Genomic DNA, 15,941 nt, shown 5'->3' on the forward strand with positions numbered 1-15,941 from the left:
CATCCGATAGCCTAGTGTTTAATCTTCAGGGTTGTTTTTACAGAGATTGCAATGATTCGCCTAAACTAATCAAAGGCCTGTCTAAACCTCTACATGGAACCTACCTGTAAAAACTAAATGCCTCTGCAATTTCTGAAATTTTCCAACAAGAAAGTACAGGTCATTCAGCAAAATATATTTACTGTATACTACCATAATAGCTATTTAATTGTTATCATTATGATGCAGATATATAATGGAAACAGATGTTCCTTTTTCCTTTCAGCAAAGCACAGGAAAAGCATAAACTTGCTGATATTGCATGGACTACTATCATAGCACAATAGAGGGGGAAAAAACATTAGCACATGACAATATTAGTTTTTACTACACAACTAATTGCATAAAAAGTATAACTTGAGATCATTAAATCAATGATCTACAGAAGGGAAACAAATAGATTTGTATAACCAGCCTATTTCACATCTGCAGTTGAGAAAATACTTCTGAGAGACTAAGTGTATGCAAAATGCTTTCAGAAGACAAGGAAAGAATGTTGTTCTATTTTCTTTGCTCATGTAACATAGATTACAATGCTGCCTCTACAGAGAAATTTTTTTCAATAGTACCAGTATAAACTGGAAGAACTTTTCTGGAAAACAATTTGGCCATCAATATCAAGAACCTTAAAAAAAGTCTATACCCTCATCCAAGTGAATTCTTTTGTAATAATATATTGTAAGGAAATAGCCAGAGGGATGAATAAGATTTATTTAAAAAGCCATTTATCATAACTTTATTTATAATTATGGAAAATTAAAAATCTAACTCTCCAATAGAACAATGAATAATTATACATGCTAAAACATTAAACAGTCAACATAAATGACTTTAATAATTTTAATTACACAGGAAATTTTCTACTATTTAATGCCAACTGAAAAAAGCAAGATACAAAGTGGTGTCTATCTATATATAAATAAAACATATAAATGCTTGGAGAAAGGCTTAGAGAAATATACAAAATGTCATTTTTAACTTTTGCAAATTATTATGAGCAAATACTAACTAGCTTTTTAATCACAAAAAGTTATATTTTCTTTAAATAATTAATTCTATATCTATGCTCTAATACTCTGTGTCCTTGTCCAAAGTTTCTAAAAATTCTTTGCACCAAATAGCCCTATAAGTATTTATAAGTAAATTTACCTAAATTTATGTTGACAAGTTACTTGATCCTAAAATTTGACATATAAAGAAAAGTGTTTGTCAACCACATAGACAACACATTTTTTTCCTGAGTTAAATAGGATGCTTACAAATTAGAGAAAATTTTTATGGGACAAATATTATAAATGCTTACTTACAAACTACCAATATGATGTGTTTTAAGTCACCAAGTCAAAGACATTTTTCAAATAAAACTATTTCTAAGCCAGATAAAGTAGCCTATTAATTGTTCTCTCCAATATGCCAATAAAAAGTTTGCCATAGCTTTCATTAGGATTCCTGGTTTCATGATTCTATTTTTACAAAAAGGAGCTGATTTGTCTTAGGCTATTACTGTCTATTACTTCTAGAAGTCTTGAGGAAAGGTGGGAACCAGCAAATTCTGGCAATCTGCCTAAAGAGAAATCAATGAAACAAATTAATCCTTCGCAGGCTGCAATGACACAGTAATCCATCATTCAGAGCTGCTTTTATATACCAAATCAGAGAGCAGAGGAAAGAGCCCTGGGGGACATCACAGACAACAACTTACACCAACACTGGGAAAATACTGAGGAATCAGTTTATTTAAAGAGGATAGATTTCAGTTGATTGCCTATTTCGTCAAATAAAGATTTTTTCTTTCACAGTGTAGTGAACCCAAGGCCCAATGACTTTATCTTCAGAATTCACTACCAAATACGCTGGCTGACATCAATAGGCGATGAATGTTTTTAAATAATTAGCATCATTAATCAGTATAAACAAATATCTGGCTAAAGTAATATTACTTTTTCCATTAAAACTCCAGGTGTTAAACACATTCCTTGTTTTCAGTACAGACTAATTCTAAATTCACCTACTAATCTCCAACTTAACTGACCAATTTCTGGTAAACCACATTGAAGTATTTCTTTCACACATAAAATGTAGCCATTTACAATATGGGTAATTTTCTAAGTACTGTGTCCAGTTTAAGGACTTGCAAATTTTAATTTCATCTCTTGCCATCTAAGATTCAACAGTAAATCAGGTTATAAATAACTTCTTTCACAATAATAAATAGTTCTTAAGCTTTTAATATCATTGGCAATGCTGAAAGATAAAATTAAACATGGTTTCTTTTTTCAAAATAAACATATCAATGTATGGCAGTACGTTCACATTGAGTATATTTATTTACACATATACAAGAACATATGCATCTAAATTTATTCATGCTTATGTAGAAACTTATGCACCTGGCTACATCTTACTCTAGTAAGATGTACTGAGTGGGATTATATTTCCTAGATGAAAACTAATGACAAGAACAATACAGTCACAGCAATATTACTATTCCTAAATACAAATGCATCATTTTTGTGGCTGAACGTGAGAAGTGAAAGAAAAGAATTTCCAAGAAATAAACAAAAACAACAAAAACCTGTCACGATGGTCTCTGAAATGTTGAAACCCAGAGCATCTAATCATAGATGCAAAATAGAAAAAGGTTAAATAAATGCTAACTAGTCAATTTTTGAGTGGCATCTTCGATTCTGTGGTCCATGGCCATGTGATTGCAATTCCTGGCCATGCTGATACATTTTTAATTCAATACATGGATCTAGTATTTATTGATTTAATAAGGTTAGGGTATTACATTGTGGCTGCTACTGATGAACTGTCAGCAGTTCTATCTAGTAAAATCTTACAGAGGAGTATCTATTTTAGGGGAGAGAGAGAGAACAGCTACGTAAATGTAACCCCTTCACTACCTGACAGTGGCAAGAGTAAGGTCCCTTCTTTCCTAGACTGCTTCGAGCTCCACACATCTTCTACGACTGAAGATGTTGGCTGCCAACTGACCGAGGTGACCATGAAGAGACTGCAGCAAAGCCTTCCAGGTACACCTTCAAAATGAGGGAAAGCAGTGATTTACATCCCCATCTCCACCCTCTGGCCTCTCCTCATAGGTTGTGAAGCACATACACACGCAAGGACATTACACATGCGCGGACACACCCAAAGACCTGAGCCCTTACCTTGTCACCTAACAGAGTTTAAAGGAGCCTTCAGTGACTTCTCTCTCTGGACCCTAACATCGTCCACTGCTTCGTTAGCATGCAGGCAGACACAAAAGAAGGGAGAAAATTCACTTTCTCGAAAACAGCTCTGCCAAAATGCAACCCAAGGAGAGAGGCTTTAAAGGCTCTGTGAAATAAGGAGGTACCACAGGATCCAGCATCAGAAAAGGGGAGAGAAATCCACCAAAGTTGCTGAAACACTTGGGGACTATTAAGAAAGCTTTTTGCACTGCTGTGCTACCCTGCTTGTGGGCTTATTTTCCCAACCTAGACACCTGGGAAGCATGTTGTGCTCCAGCTTTTCTCTGACTTTGAAGAAATGGATAATCTAAGGAGTGGTGCTGCTGCTGGGGTCAGTAAAACTATGCTAATTGGTGAACCTAATTGCTTCAAGCAGTCCTGCCTCTAAACAGGGAGAGCACAGTTGATGGAGTCAGTCTGTTCCTAATAAAATGAAGAAGCACTGAATTAAATTCCCAAGGAAGGCACTATAAAAGTTTCCACAGTGTAACCAAATGACTTCACCTATGCTATTACCCCTAAGATGACATCTTTGAAAGAAAGCAGAGCCCAGTCAGGCTCCATATTCATAAATTGGCTGAGCTTAGGCCAGTGAATCTGGATTGATTTAAAAAGGCTTTTTCATCCTTCCAATCAAATGAAGTCACTGTTAATTAGATACTTTCTGTTAACAATGTCACTCTTCTCCAGGTTACCTGCTCACACTTGCAGCGCCTCTAGTGCAACATCTGGAGCACCAGTTTCCCTGCAATCAGTCCTCACAAGTTTGGCTGGAGGGTGGTGGTATTTCCGTTTCTCAATCCCTGTCTGGAGGAAGATACTATTCAGTGCACCGGTGGCGAGATACACATACCAGCTCGCTAATTTGCAAGATTATACAACACTCTCTGAGAAAACTCTGCAGATACGGTCCCCCAAAACATTTTTTGATGAACTGCACGGCGGTTTCTCTGTGCTGTTCCCGCCTTGCAGAGGTTTTCAAAAACCCCAAAGGCCACAAAGTTAACTCCCACTGACTTTGCGGCTTCTTCAGGCCAAAACTAGAAAATCGGGTTTGAGGTTTCCTGGCCGCGCCCCAGGCCTTGCTGCCTACCCCTCTCAGCCCAAAACCTGAAGGGGACTAGGTGCTCAAGGCAGGGCCCAGCGTTAGTCAGCTCCGGAGCACCGCAAAGGCTCAGAGCGCTCTCGCCAGGGAGGGGAAGACTGCAAAGGCGGTCTCTTGCGACGGTGAGTCTCTGAACTTGACCAAGTTGCGGAGAAGTCGGCTCTCACCCGCTCCGGGCCCATTCCCAGGAAGCTTGCTGCGCCGACCCCGGGACACAAACCGCCAGCGCTGACCGACAGCGTGGGCCTGGGGTTCTCGCAGCGTGCGCCACTCGCCGGTCGAGCCCGTCTTCCTTAAACCTTAAGCCCGCACAGGCCCAGCTCGCGGGCTGGGGACCCCCAGCGCCCGCGAGAGCGCGACCCCTGCCCTCCGACGAGGCCCCGGCGCGCGGATCCCTCGGCCAGGGCCCCTCACCGCGCGCAGAGACACACTTGCGTCGAGCGCCCGGAAGCCAACTCCGCGAGCGAGGCTTCGTGCCCGGATGTGGGCCTAGCTTCCGGGAACTGCTCCCGCCCTGGCGGTGCCCAGGACTGAGTTCCCGGGCTTCGAGGGAAGGTGTGGGGGGCCGGCCTGGAGCCCCGACACCGGAGCCTGGTTCGCAGAGAGCAGAATCGTTCGCAAGGGAGCGCCCTTGTGGGGTGAGAAATGTGAGGAGACACACGGGAGTAAAGGCCCTCGACTGAGCCGGGGATGACGAGGAATCGCGCCAGGTGCCTCCCGGCCGCCCTCAGGGCCCACACCGCTCAGCCCAACGCTGATCCGAGGGCTTAGGCGGACAAGAGGCCGCCACAGGCAGCTCAGGACCCTGGCAGCCCAAAGGCGGCTCGTCGTTAGGAAAGACTCAGGGACCTGCCGCCAGGTCACGGACCTCATCTGGGCAGGGAGCTCCTGAGCGAGAGTCGCTGACCAGGGCGTGCACCTGCACCTGGGACCCTGCCCCTGACTCTGCGGCGCCCAAGATCCTTGAAGACCGCGGCCATGGAGTTCTCCCCTGCCAGGGAAGGCGGAGGGGCGAGGGGGTGGGGGCGGTGGACGGCAAGGCACCAGTGAGACTTGAATTCCTAGACATCAGTGAGGGCAGAAACAGACTAGATGAGGTTAGACAGTGACGGTGGAAGGACAGAACCATACCGAGACAGGCACACTCTGGGAGTTGGAACTCTTAATTACATTTCTTCAAATCTTTGACCCCAAAGCTTCGCCCGTGACAACGTATGCCTTCTCCGCAAGAGGGTTTGGGGAAATTAAGTTTCCTGGGACTCTTTGATCCCTGGTATGTGGGCTCACAGAGGAAAGCAGACAATAGCAGCCGCCGAAGCACCTGCGATCTCTCAATATAATAAAATCTGGACAGTAATTGGAGTTGTTTCTCCTTACGCTTCCAGAGGGAGCTCAAACCTGAAGCATCAAGGTTATCCCTCTCCAAAGAGTAAAACAGGATACTCGCAAAATCTGCTAGAGACACAACCGCTCGCACCTAAAGGGGGTTCCCCCTTGCAAACGGGAAAGGCGATGTGGATTTTTTGTTTTGGTTTTTTCATTTCAGCACTCGAGTGGCCCTACGTTGGGGGCTTGCTCAGTGCGGTACACTCCTTTGACGCTGACGACTACACTAGAACTGCGCAAAGAGAAATCAGGCGAGGGATAGGGAAGGTGCTGAGGAGAGAGTGTTGGGCAGAAGTCTGGGGAGATGGTGGGCCGGAGACACTCTGAGCCGGCGACGGGACCTAGCGCCGGTAAACCTCAGGACTCCCGGCCCTAGGGCTCTGGGCAAACCTGGCAAAAATACGGCCACGTGCTTTGGTTTTGCGTTTCAGGGCCACACACACACACACACACACACACACACACACACACACACAGCGGCACGTGTCTTTCTCTCCTGGTGCTGAGGTCCCAGAGGTTGTTGAGACAGCGTAACCCCGCGAGTTCCCGCCGAGCTCGGCCACTTGACCACTTCGCTCATGCTGGATGAAGGGTAGCTCTAGCGAGGGCAGAAAGAAACGCTAGCTGTGTGGGGATCCAGCCCCGTGCAGGGGAAGGGCTAATGTAGAGGCAGAGTCCGGGATGGGGCGGCATCCACCCTGACTCGGGGCTCCTCCCCGCCGCCATTCAGTGCGGTCACTTGTCATCCTGAGCTCTCCCGGGTCCTCGTCAGGCCCCCGCTCTCCGCGACCACGCGACAACCCCCGACAGCCCGAGTTGCGCGCCCTGGTGGCCCCCAGGTGCCCCAGCCCTGACAGCCAGGGCTCACCCCTCACTGAAGCCTCTAGATACAAACGGCACAAGCGCTGCTTTTCTGCCTCCAGATCCGCGTCGTATCCTCCCACCTATCAATGACTCGCCGAGGTTTGGGGTGGTGGTTGTTCTTTTAAAAGTATATTAAAGGATCATTGGCGTCTCCCCGTCAAGTCATTACGCCTTTATCCCCATCAATTAACCACACCTCAGAGGGCTGCTATTAAGAGCTAAATTGAGCTGCAAAAGTAGGTATCCCGTTTCAGGCAGATGTTGTCATCTCCCGCAGAGCTAAGCAGCCGGCGGGGCCAGACCCGCAGCTTCAGCAGCTGCCCGGGCAGCGCTGGACCAGGTTAAGGACTAGGAAGTGCGGGACCAGAAAGGCGGTCCCCGTCCTCCGTTGTGCTGGTGTGCCAGGAGCCTGGTAGAGCGGGGAGGGCCCTAGCTCCCGGACTTCAAGCGTCGTGCATGTCAGAGGCAAGAGTCTCCAGAGTTGTGCCAGGGAAAACGCCAAAAACGAGCCGTGCGTTTTTGCGCAGAGAAGTAGAGTGGAGAATGTTCGCAAAGCCGGAGCTCCCCTCCAGAAGAGGGGCGTGGAAGAGAAGAGGGCAAAGTAATGAGTTTGGTTGGCAGCCTTATCCCAGCAAACCTCACCTCCTCTTCCCGCCACCTTTAGCCTCCTTTTTCCCTGGTAGCAGGCCCCCAGAACCTCAGACCCCCTGGTGGAAGAAGGCGCAGTGTTGTACAGGGATGCTAGCTATACATGGAACTAGGGAATCTGGGACAGAAAGGTGGCATTTAGGACAAAGGGGTTCCATAGGAACCGCCGCGGACTTCTATACGGGTGTGTCTTTTTACTCTTCCTCACCCCCAGTCACTCCCTAGGTCTTGGGGCAAGGCTGTCCCACGAAACTGAGAGCCCCCGGAGGCTAAGGGAAAGAGGGAATAGGGGACGTGGCCCTCGCTGCAGTTACAGGGCTTTCCTCCCGACAGTGACCACAATAAATTTAGCCAAGACTAAAGGAGATTAATTTCCCAGCATAATCCAATTAAAAGATTTCTAAAGTAATCTTTTGCGAAAATGAAAAAAAAAAAGTGCGCAGCGAAAGAGGGGACTGGTTTTGATGACAGTGATTTATAACCTCCGCACAGCTGCGCTGGTCCCTCGCTCTCATGCACGCGATTTGACCAAAGCATCCCGTCGGTGCCTCCAGTCGAAACCCTCGCCTTTCTGAAAGACAGCCATCCATCACGCCAACCTGGGCTAGGGTTGCTTACAAGCACCATAGACTTTTTTAAGTGCTATTAGATTTATGGTCTCTTTTTCGACGCCCATCCAGAGTAATTAGCACATATGTTCTAAATAGATGATAGTTTTGTGAGCAATAAAGCAATTACCCATCGTTGGAGCTGACAGTTCCTCCAACTAAACTCCAACCAGCAGCTAATTGGAAAAGTCATTTCAGCTCCATTGTCTGCAATTAGTCCTGCTAAACTACTACACCCCAACTAGCTGGTTTGAGGTTAATTTATTCAGTGTTGTATTTGCAGGAACGAGACACCGGCACGAAGGGACTTGCCTTTTGCCCCTCCAGACTGCGCCCTGCAACTAGAGGAGCAGGTGGGTGTGAGAGGCCAATATTTTGGGGGTTGGCATGATTCTCAGGGGAGGTAGTGCCTGGCCTCCTCAGCTTCAAGGTCAGTGTCCAGCTCGCTGAACACAGCAAACAGAAAAAGCTATTGTTTCTCCTACTGGGCAGTAACTGAAGGAAACTGCTCAGTTTGTGCTACAAAACTTTGGTTAAAAATAAGCATAAAAGAGGGGGGAACATAAGCATAGTAGAGGTGACAGGGTTCTGAGTTCACCTTTCCTCTCGCATACCCAGTCCTGACCCTGCCACCAAACTGCCCCCTAAAGAATAAACGTGGACTCAGACCCACACAAAACAGCAAAACTCTGTGCCCTCATTGGGGAAAGACAGCGTTCAGGGGAAGAAAAGACTAGAAAAGTCAGGAAGCTCTGCTTCTGCCTTCAGCCTTTCTGAACTCAAAGTCACTTTATCCTTGAAACTGGGGGTTCTCCTTGACTTTTTTCCTTTTTTTTCTTCCTATTTTCCTTCCTTCTTATCTTTTTTTCCTCTTTCCTTTCTAAAGTTAAGCCCAATGAATCCAATATTTGTGCACAGTGAGTGGAAAAAAAGTGTTAAACGTCAGTTTGACACCCCACCGGAGCTTCCAAATATCCAGCGTCTGGGATTCTTCTACTTAATTTAATCTTTATTAGAAAGGGCGGCTCCTACCCTCCTATTCACCAGGAAACCCCGGGAAACAGATCTGTTGGGGTTCAGAATTGAGGACGGCAAGGAGAGGAGTTAAAGAAGGATTAATCCTCTCCCATCCAACCTCGAACTTTGGAACTTCGATCTCCAGTAGGCTGGGGGACGGGGGAGGGGTTCAAGGTCCCAGCCCTGACAGCCAAGGGTCTCTGCAATCTGGAGCAGGGGGGCAGGGAGGCTGGCAGGTTGAGATGGGAACTTGTAGCCCTGGTAACCAAGTATTCTTCTAAAGGAATTTACAGCAAAGTGTCCCAGGCTCTGGGAGCAATGCGAATCTTATTTAAAAGAACATTGCGGGGGAGGGGAAGCATTTCTTAGGAGGTAAAGCCCAGTGCTTTTCAGTCCTAGAAATCAAAAGTCCTTTTCTGGATAGTCATTTATACTTCACCTGAGGGCTGTTTCTCCTTTTTAAAGTAAATGTGATGCTTAAGGAAGACAACTTAGGTGGTATTTTAGTTAGCATATGAGACTTACTAGAATAATTCTAATTTCAAATTTCAAAACAAATTGTAACCAATTTCTCACCTTCAAAGGTTTGGAGTTATGTATCTATAGCAAGAAAAACTTTTAAATTGCCTAATGTCAGGCTCTTGTTTTCCACTTATTTATTGTGTTTTAACCAATTTAATTCCAAGAAAGACCGAAAAGAAAAAATATTGGGGAGAAATTGAAAGCAATGGTCTCGTGTTACCCTATCACCTCTCTCTCACCTGTCACACAGTCTCCACCCTCTGAAAAGAAATCCTCCTGTCAGTGTGACTTCCAGTTGAAAATGGAAAAGAAATGAGATGTTTTCACTAAAAGGCTGTCCATCGTGCTCTCAATTATTTGTTGTTTTTTTTTTAACTAATATGACATCCCGCAGAGTGAGGACAAGAAAGAACTGAAGGACAAGTGGCTCCAAGTATCACCTAGACTTGGTAGAGAATCTTCATGTGGGTGTGTGCATATTCCTGTGTAAAGGCAAAATAAGCAACCCAATCCGACCCTGCCCCCAGAGTGTATAGGAAACATTTACATACATATCCATGTACTCCGAAAAATCTCTAAGCACATGTGTGCAGAAATGTAGTCCTACGCAAGCTCAGCTTGCACACACAAGCTCCACACACATGTATTCACTTCTGGACTAAAGGCATTTCATTGCTCCCATAGTTTCTTTCCATTAAGAGCGATTAGATAATGTCCATTCAAAGTTGCTGATCCAGAGAGAAAATAAGAGTAGATAAAAGGAGATTTCAAGTGACCTCCTCGTCCCTTTCACACCAACCTGAGCCCTAGAATAGCCAAGGATCAACTCACACAAAAGCCCTTTCCTTTTGCTTTTCAGCTTCAGAAGATTTCATGCAAAGGGTTAAACAATAAAACAGAACTATCCTCAAGTTTTGTTAGATCATGCTTTTGGAATACTTTATTAACTCCTCCCATAGTTGAGCTAGGTTTATTATTCACCTCTGAAACGAGTAAATAAAATATACATAGCATAACAGAAGGCATAATTATTTATTGCTCCATGTGGTTTATATCAGTGGTATAGCATGCTCATTCTTTTTCATTTAAACTTTACCTAATCCCCCTCTCTCCTTGGTGATGGAGGACACTGTGATAAACATATCTTTCCACTGACAGTTTAGAAGGAAATGTCAGCTTTATTATTTAGATCAACCTTCTGATAGGTAAATACTATTGTAATATGACCATAGTTACCAATGGATCTGCTGGCTTTGTGAGTCAATACTTTTTCACCAGTTTCTTTTATAGGCAGTTAAGAAAGTGACATTAAAGAATTAAACATATCCGAGCAGAATTTAATCAGTGAATGTCCAACTCAGATCTACTCTGATGGGCAAATCCTGCAGTAAAAAAAAAATAGGTGTTCTGACAGCTAACTATTAAAAGAAATTATTATATGGTGCAGTTGATTTATTGTCAGGGTACTTTAACAAGCTTCAAACTCATTTCAAAATTCCAACTTTTCATCCAGACCCAAATCATTTACCCCAGGAAAAAGAACCACGCGGTTATTCTTCACTCTAGTCTCCATTTAAAATTTAAAAATACATTCTGTAACACAGAAGTCTCTAGTTCTTTCTTTCTTTTTGCATAAATGCATTTAGATAGCTAAGGCTTGATTTCTACAAAAAGTAAATATTTGTCCCTGGCTTCTCTAGTGTACTAGGAATGATTGTCACTTTTCCTCCGATAAAAGGCTTGATTTGCATCCAAAGGTCAGCACTTGCTCTCCTGCCACCCTCCCATGGCTACTCCTGGCCCTCTAACGGGAGGCCCAAGCAGAAAGCGGAAGTGCTTCCTTTATCTCTCTTTCCAAAACACATGCTTTAAATGGCTGGTTTGTGATAGAAAACTAAACCGTTTTCTAAGGTAAAGCACTTATCTCTGGACATTCTGACCCAAAGGTGACAAAGAAGAAATGCTCAGACTACCAGAGTGATAGTGAATATGCAAGCCTGCTCATCCGTGGTTCAACCACAAGGGCAGGCTAAGAGCAGCCAGTCCAACAGAAGTTCAGCTCCCAATTTGGCCTTCCCATCTTTGTTTTCATTTTGACAAAGGCAGAAGTTTTTACAACTGGGCAGCCACAATACAGACTGAGTTCAGTCTTGTGAGGGGGTTTTCCTGACTTAGGCAGCGGCTTTTGCTTATTTGTTTGGGTTTTGGTTTTGGCTTTTTAATAATCACAAAATATTAGGCAGGCATTCCTGTGCCTCTCTCTATCCTTCAAAGTATCATTCTAAAGACAATTTTAAATATATCTTCTTCAACTGTGTTCCTCCCAACCTGAATCTCATGCCAAGGGAGACTAATTGATTTGCACCTTTAAAACAAGCTCTTTGGGAAAGGTCTGCAGTAAGAGCAGTAGAACTGACCTTTCTCCCAACAATTGCAGGCATACTCATTTCTCCAGATGGGCTTGATAAAACAGGGTTATTTCTGTTCTGTGGTCTCTCTAAACTGAAAAATGCCATTTTAACAATTTAGGAGGTAGGAAAAACGTATGAGAGAAAATTTCCTACACATATCTGGTCATTTGCAGGGTCTCAACCACTTTTGAATTAGATATAGAAAATTTTTTGCAAGGCCACCTTGTTCAATGTGATTTACCAAAAAGCCAAAATGAATGATCTAGTGAGTTTGGGGAGAGCAACATGCCAATATCAAAGAGGTCATGGGATTGATGAAGAATAATTCAGCCTTCAAGGAAAGAAAGATTTGGGATAGCAGGGTGTTAATCAACTAGAAAGTCTGCTTAGATCCAGACTCTGGGGCCTGGAATGCAAGTCAGCACAGTATATGCCACCACCAATCTCTGCTTCTCTCCTTCTCCCCAGCAGGTCATAACTGTTTACCAGCGATCTGGCTGGGAGAGATCAAGTGTTGGGTGGAAGATATTTTAAAAAGTGATTCAGGCTGAGCCATAATGCTAGCAACCCACAAGGGAAATTGCAAGCTTACAACCTGATTCCTCTTTCCCAAGCAGAGGGGTAACTTCTCATCATCTCTTGGGGGAACCACACTAGAGACTTTATGCACATTGAATGGGCCTGTGGGGACCACATGGCCAGAGAAAGACTTGAAAAGGGAGACTGGGGATCCCAGACCCTGGTGAGCTTTTCCCCATCCCTAGACCAGCCTCACCAGGTGAGAGAGACCTTGGAGAGGACCGAGTATATATGGTCACTGGGCTGGCAGTCTCAAGTAGGGTACTGAGGCAAGGGCCACAGTGGGTCTAGGTCCAAGAGCTACCTCTATATGCTTAGACTTAAAGGCAACCAAGGTGGAGGACTTAGTTGAAAAAGGAGAGAGAGAGATCTGGAGAAGAGGCCTAAAATAAAGGTGGAAATTGCAACTGTGTTTTCTTCTCCTGCAGTTGAGTAGGCCTGGACACTTGCGGGGAATTTCAGTTTGTGGACCTACCTACTCCCACAAAATATGATTATTTTTATGTCCTCATGGGGCGCATAAGGCCCCAGGACCAGTGTGCCAAGTTGAACCAAGAACAAAGGAGAGCTTCGCAGAGAGAAAGCAGAGCTGCCCAGGACCTGAGCTGACCCCTCAGTCCCTCCATGGAAGCCATTTTGCTGGGGCTGAGGCTGTGAGCACAAGAGGAGGCACACCCACACAGTGTGCAAACGCGATACGGAACACAAGGTCCGTAAGAAGAATTGAGCCCTGAGTGTCGCTCGGGCTGTACAAGTCCCAGAGGGGGACAGCACCTTTCTTCCAAAAAGCTCGGGTTTCTTCCTGCCCCCTGGCAAGACAGAAATTTCGCACATAGGGCCGGCAGAAGAGCGATCTCTCCACTGCTCTGAAAAGCCGAGATTTTCCACAGCTACGGTCACCACCGCCAACAGCCCCCATCTTTTGGATTATGGCCGGTTACTACATCCCTTTTTCCCTTCCTCCTGGAGGAGGGGGTGGCTTCGCCTGAAGCTTCGAGGGCCCCAATTCTCCCCATTCCCAGGGTCATGCCGGATCCCAGGGGCCTCTTTCATGTTTGGAAGCTCAGGGTGGGGGCTAGCGGAAAGAGCCCACAGTGAGGGTGAACGGGCGCCACCGCTCTCAGGAAGTCTCAGCTCGTCTTAGCGCCACGCCTTGTCCCTAGCCTGCGTGGCGGGACCGAGGCCAACCCAGTCCGGCTGGCTGAACCTCTAGCCCATGCAGCCCCGGGGCGCGGCCCGAGGCGTCGACTCCCCCCGCCCCCTGCGCCCGCCCTGCGCGCCCTCTGACGCAAACGCGCGCCCCTGCCCAGCGCAGAGGAAAGCGCTCTTGTAGGTTTTAATTGAGGCTCTTCCTTTCACGCACACCCCCTCAGTCCCCACCCCTGGGAGGTGACCCCTCCCCGCCCCAGCCCTCGTGCTGCCGCGCGAGGAGCCAGGCTGGGCTTCGGGGCTAGGGATCTGATGCTCGGTCGCCGCCGCCGCCGCGGGTTCTCCACTCGGGAGAGCGGCTTGGTGTCCCTTTTAATCCGCTGACACTATCGCCCACATCAAAGAGGCAGCCATCGATCGCGTTACGTTAGGGGATCCCATTACAAACGGCGCCCGCAGGTGGGCGGCGGGAGCAGAGCTCGTCAGGCTCTAGCCATAGCCAGGCAAGGCGCGGGCAACCGGGCCAGCCCAGCCGGACCCCGCAGCCGGTTCCACCGCAGCTCCGGCTCTGCACTGGCGGCACGGATGCTAAACGCCACCCCCCCTCCTCAGCCACCGCGCTGGAGGCCCGGCAGCGGTTGCCCACTGGTGGGGGGGGGGGAGCGGGGGGGGGGTAGGATGATGGGGGTGGGGAGACCTGTTTTGAATTTGGACTGAAGCTCGGCTGGCAGGATCCTCAGCTGCAGAAGGGCGCGACGGCCGCGGTCCCTGTCCTCGCGCTTTGGCGGGACAGAGGCTGGGTGAGGGTGGCTCCTGAGCAGGCCCCGCGGAAAGTTCTCATCCCGCCCTGGCTGCCTGGACTCCGGCCCCGGCCTGCCGAGGCCAAGAGAGTCAACGCCTCCTCCCGGCCTGTCCGCGTTGCCAGCCCCGAGTTCAAAAGAAACAATTATCATTGCGTTACTTGCCTGGTGGAGAAGGACTTGGCGAAGTCTCGCTTCTGGTGCCCACGACTCACGGTCCAGGGTCCGAGGGTGGCTGGGCCCGCAGACCCGGCGTCCAGCGGGCCTCCGGTTCCCTGGAGCTCGCTTTCGCCGCCTCTTCCACTCGCTCTCTCTCCACGTTCTCTTTCCTTCTCCTTGTCTCCCTCTCTCTGCCTGCTTCCTCTACCCTCGACTGCCTTTCTCTGTACTAGATGGGGAGTAAAATTTAGAATTTGGATATAAAAAGCTTGTCCTTTCTTTTTTCTCTCTTTTTAATCTTCTCGTCTTTTCTTTCTTCCTTTTCCTTTTTTTTTCTTTCTTTCCTTTTTTCTTTTTTTGTCTTTTAATCGTGTTCGTTTCACCTTTTAATTGACCAGGAGACGTGAGAGCGTTTATTTGGGGGAGAAGGCCGAGGACAAGGAGCTCCTGCCTGCCCCATTCGCCTCCTCTCCGTCAGCTGCGTACAATGGGCCGCCGCTTGCAGAGTGCATTGACTGTCTCTCCATTATTCGAGCTGGAGGGGCTGTGGGGCAGGCACGGAAAAGGCTTTATTCTGCTCTTTAAAATCATCGCTAGTCACTAAGCGGTCGCTGACTCCCGACTTGGAGGCTGGAGTGACCGGGAAGCGCAAAACGCACCGCGAACACGCAGCGTTTCCCAAACCCCTCCCTGGTGAAATTTAAAGTGAGAACGAGTATTAAAAAACAAACCCTACCTCTGTCAATACAGCGTGGCCATTTGCTCCCACCTTTACCTGAGGGCGTGTTGAGGATCGGGATGCTGGAGCTGAGACAAACTTTTACGCTCTCCCGAGTCGAAGGGCGGGCAGGCGAGCGCGGCTCCCACCCCCAGCGGCTGCCGCGGCGGCTTTGTCACTCCGCACAGCTCCGCACCCGCCTGAGCCTGCCTAGGGAGCGATCTCAAAACGAGGGGGGTGCGAGTGTGCTATTGGAGAATATGTAACTAATAGAAGTATCATTTTCCCCAGTACGATCTTTCAAGGAAAAAAATCCATTGAAAGAATTTTCAAAGTGCTGTCTCCGTTTGGAGAAAAGGCGCAGGCTGCCTGCGGGGAGGGGAGGAGAGACCCGGCTGTGCGCCTCCCGGGCGCGGCTCCCGTCCGCTAGGTGGCAGCCAGAGCCAGCGATTCCTGCAGGCCCCGCGGCGGGACCCGCTCCTCCCTCCCGCCCCTCCTCCCACGACCAATCGCCTTCGGGAATCGGGGTCTCTCTCTCTCTCTCTCTCTCTCTCTCTCTCTCTCTCTCTCTCTCTCTCTCTCTCTCTCTCTCCCTCTCCTCGCTCTCGCTCTCTCGCTCTCTCTCTTCTCTCTCCCCATCCCTCCCTCCTCGGTCTCTCTCTCTCTCTCCCCCTCCTTCCCCCTCTCCCCTCTGTCCTCT

General features: G+C 47.6%; 1 long non-coding RNA gene across 1 annotated transcript in view; it reads right to left on the bottom strand.

Annotated features, from left to right (window-relative positions):
* Positions 1–15,718, bottom strand: part of LOC122491193 — a 28,275-nt gene extending 12,557 nt beyond the window's left edge. The window contains exons 1-2 of the long non-coding RNA XR_006299300.1: positions 15,260–15,718; positions 3,971–4,082 (exon numbers count right to left, since the gene is read on the bottom strand). This is a non-coding gene — a long non-coding RNA (uncharacterized LOC122491193). The remainder of the gene's footprint in view (positions 1–3,970; positions 4,083–15,259) is intronic.
* Positions 15,719–15,941: the final 223 nt, after the last annotated feature.

The sequence above is a fragment of the Prionailurus bengalensis genome, chromosome A1, assembly GCF_016509475.1.
Source record: "Prionailurus bengalensis isolate Pbe53 chromosome A1, Fcat_Pben_1.1_paternal_pri, whole genome shotgun sequence".
Taxonomy (NCBI): domain Eukaryota; kingdom Metazoa; phylum Chordata; class Mammalia; order Carnivora; family Felidae; genus Prionailurus; species Prionailurus bengalensis.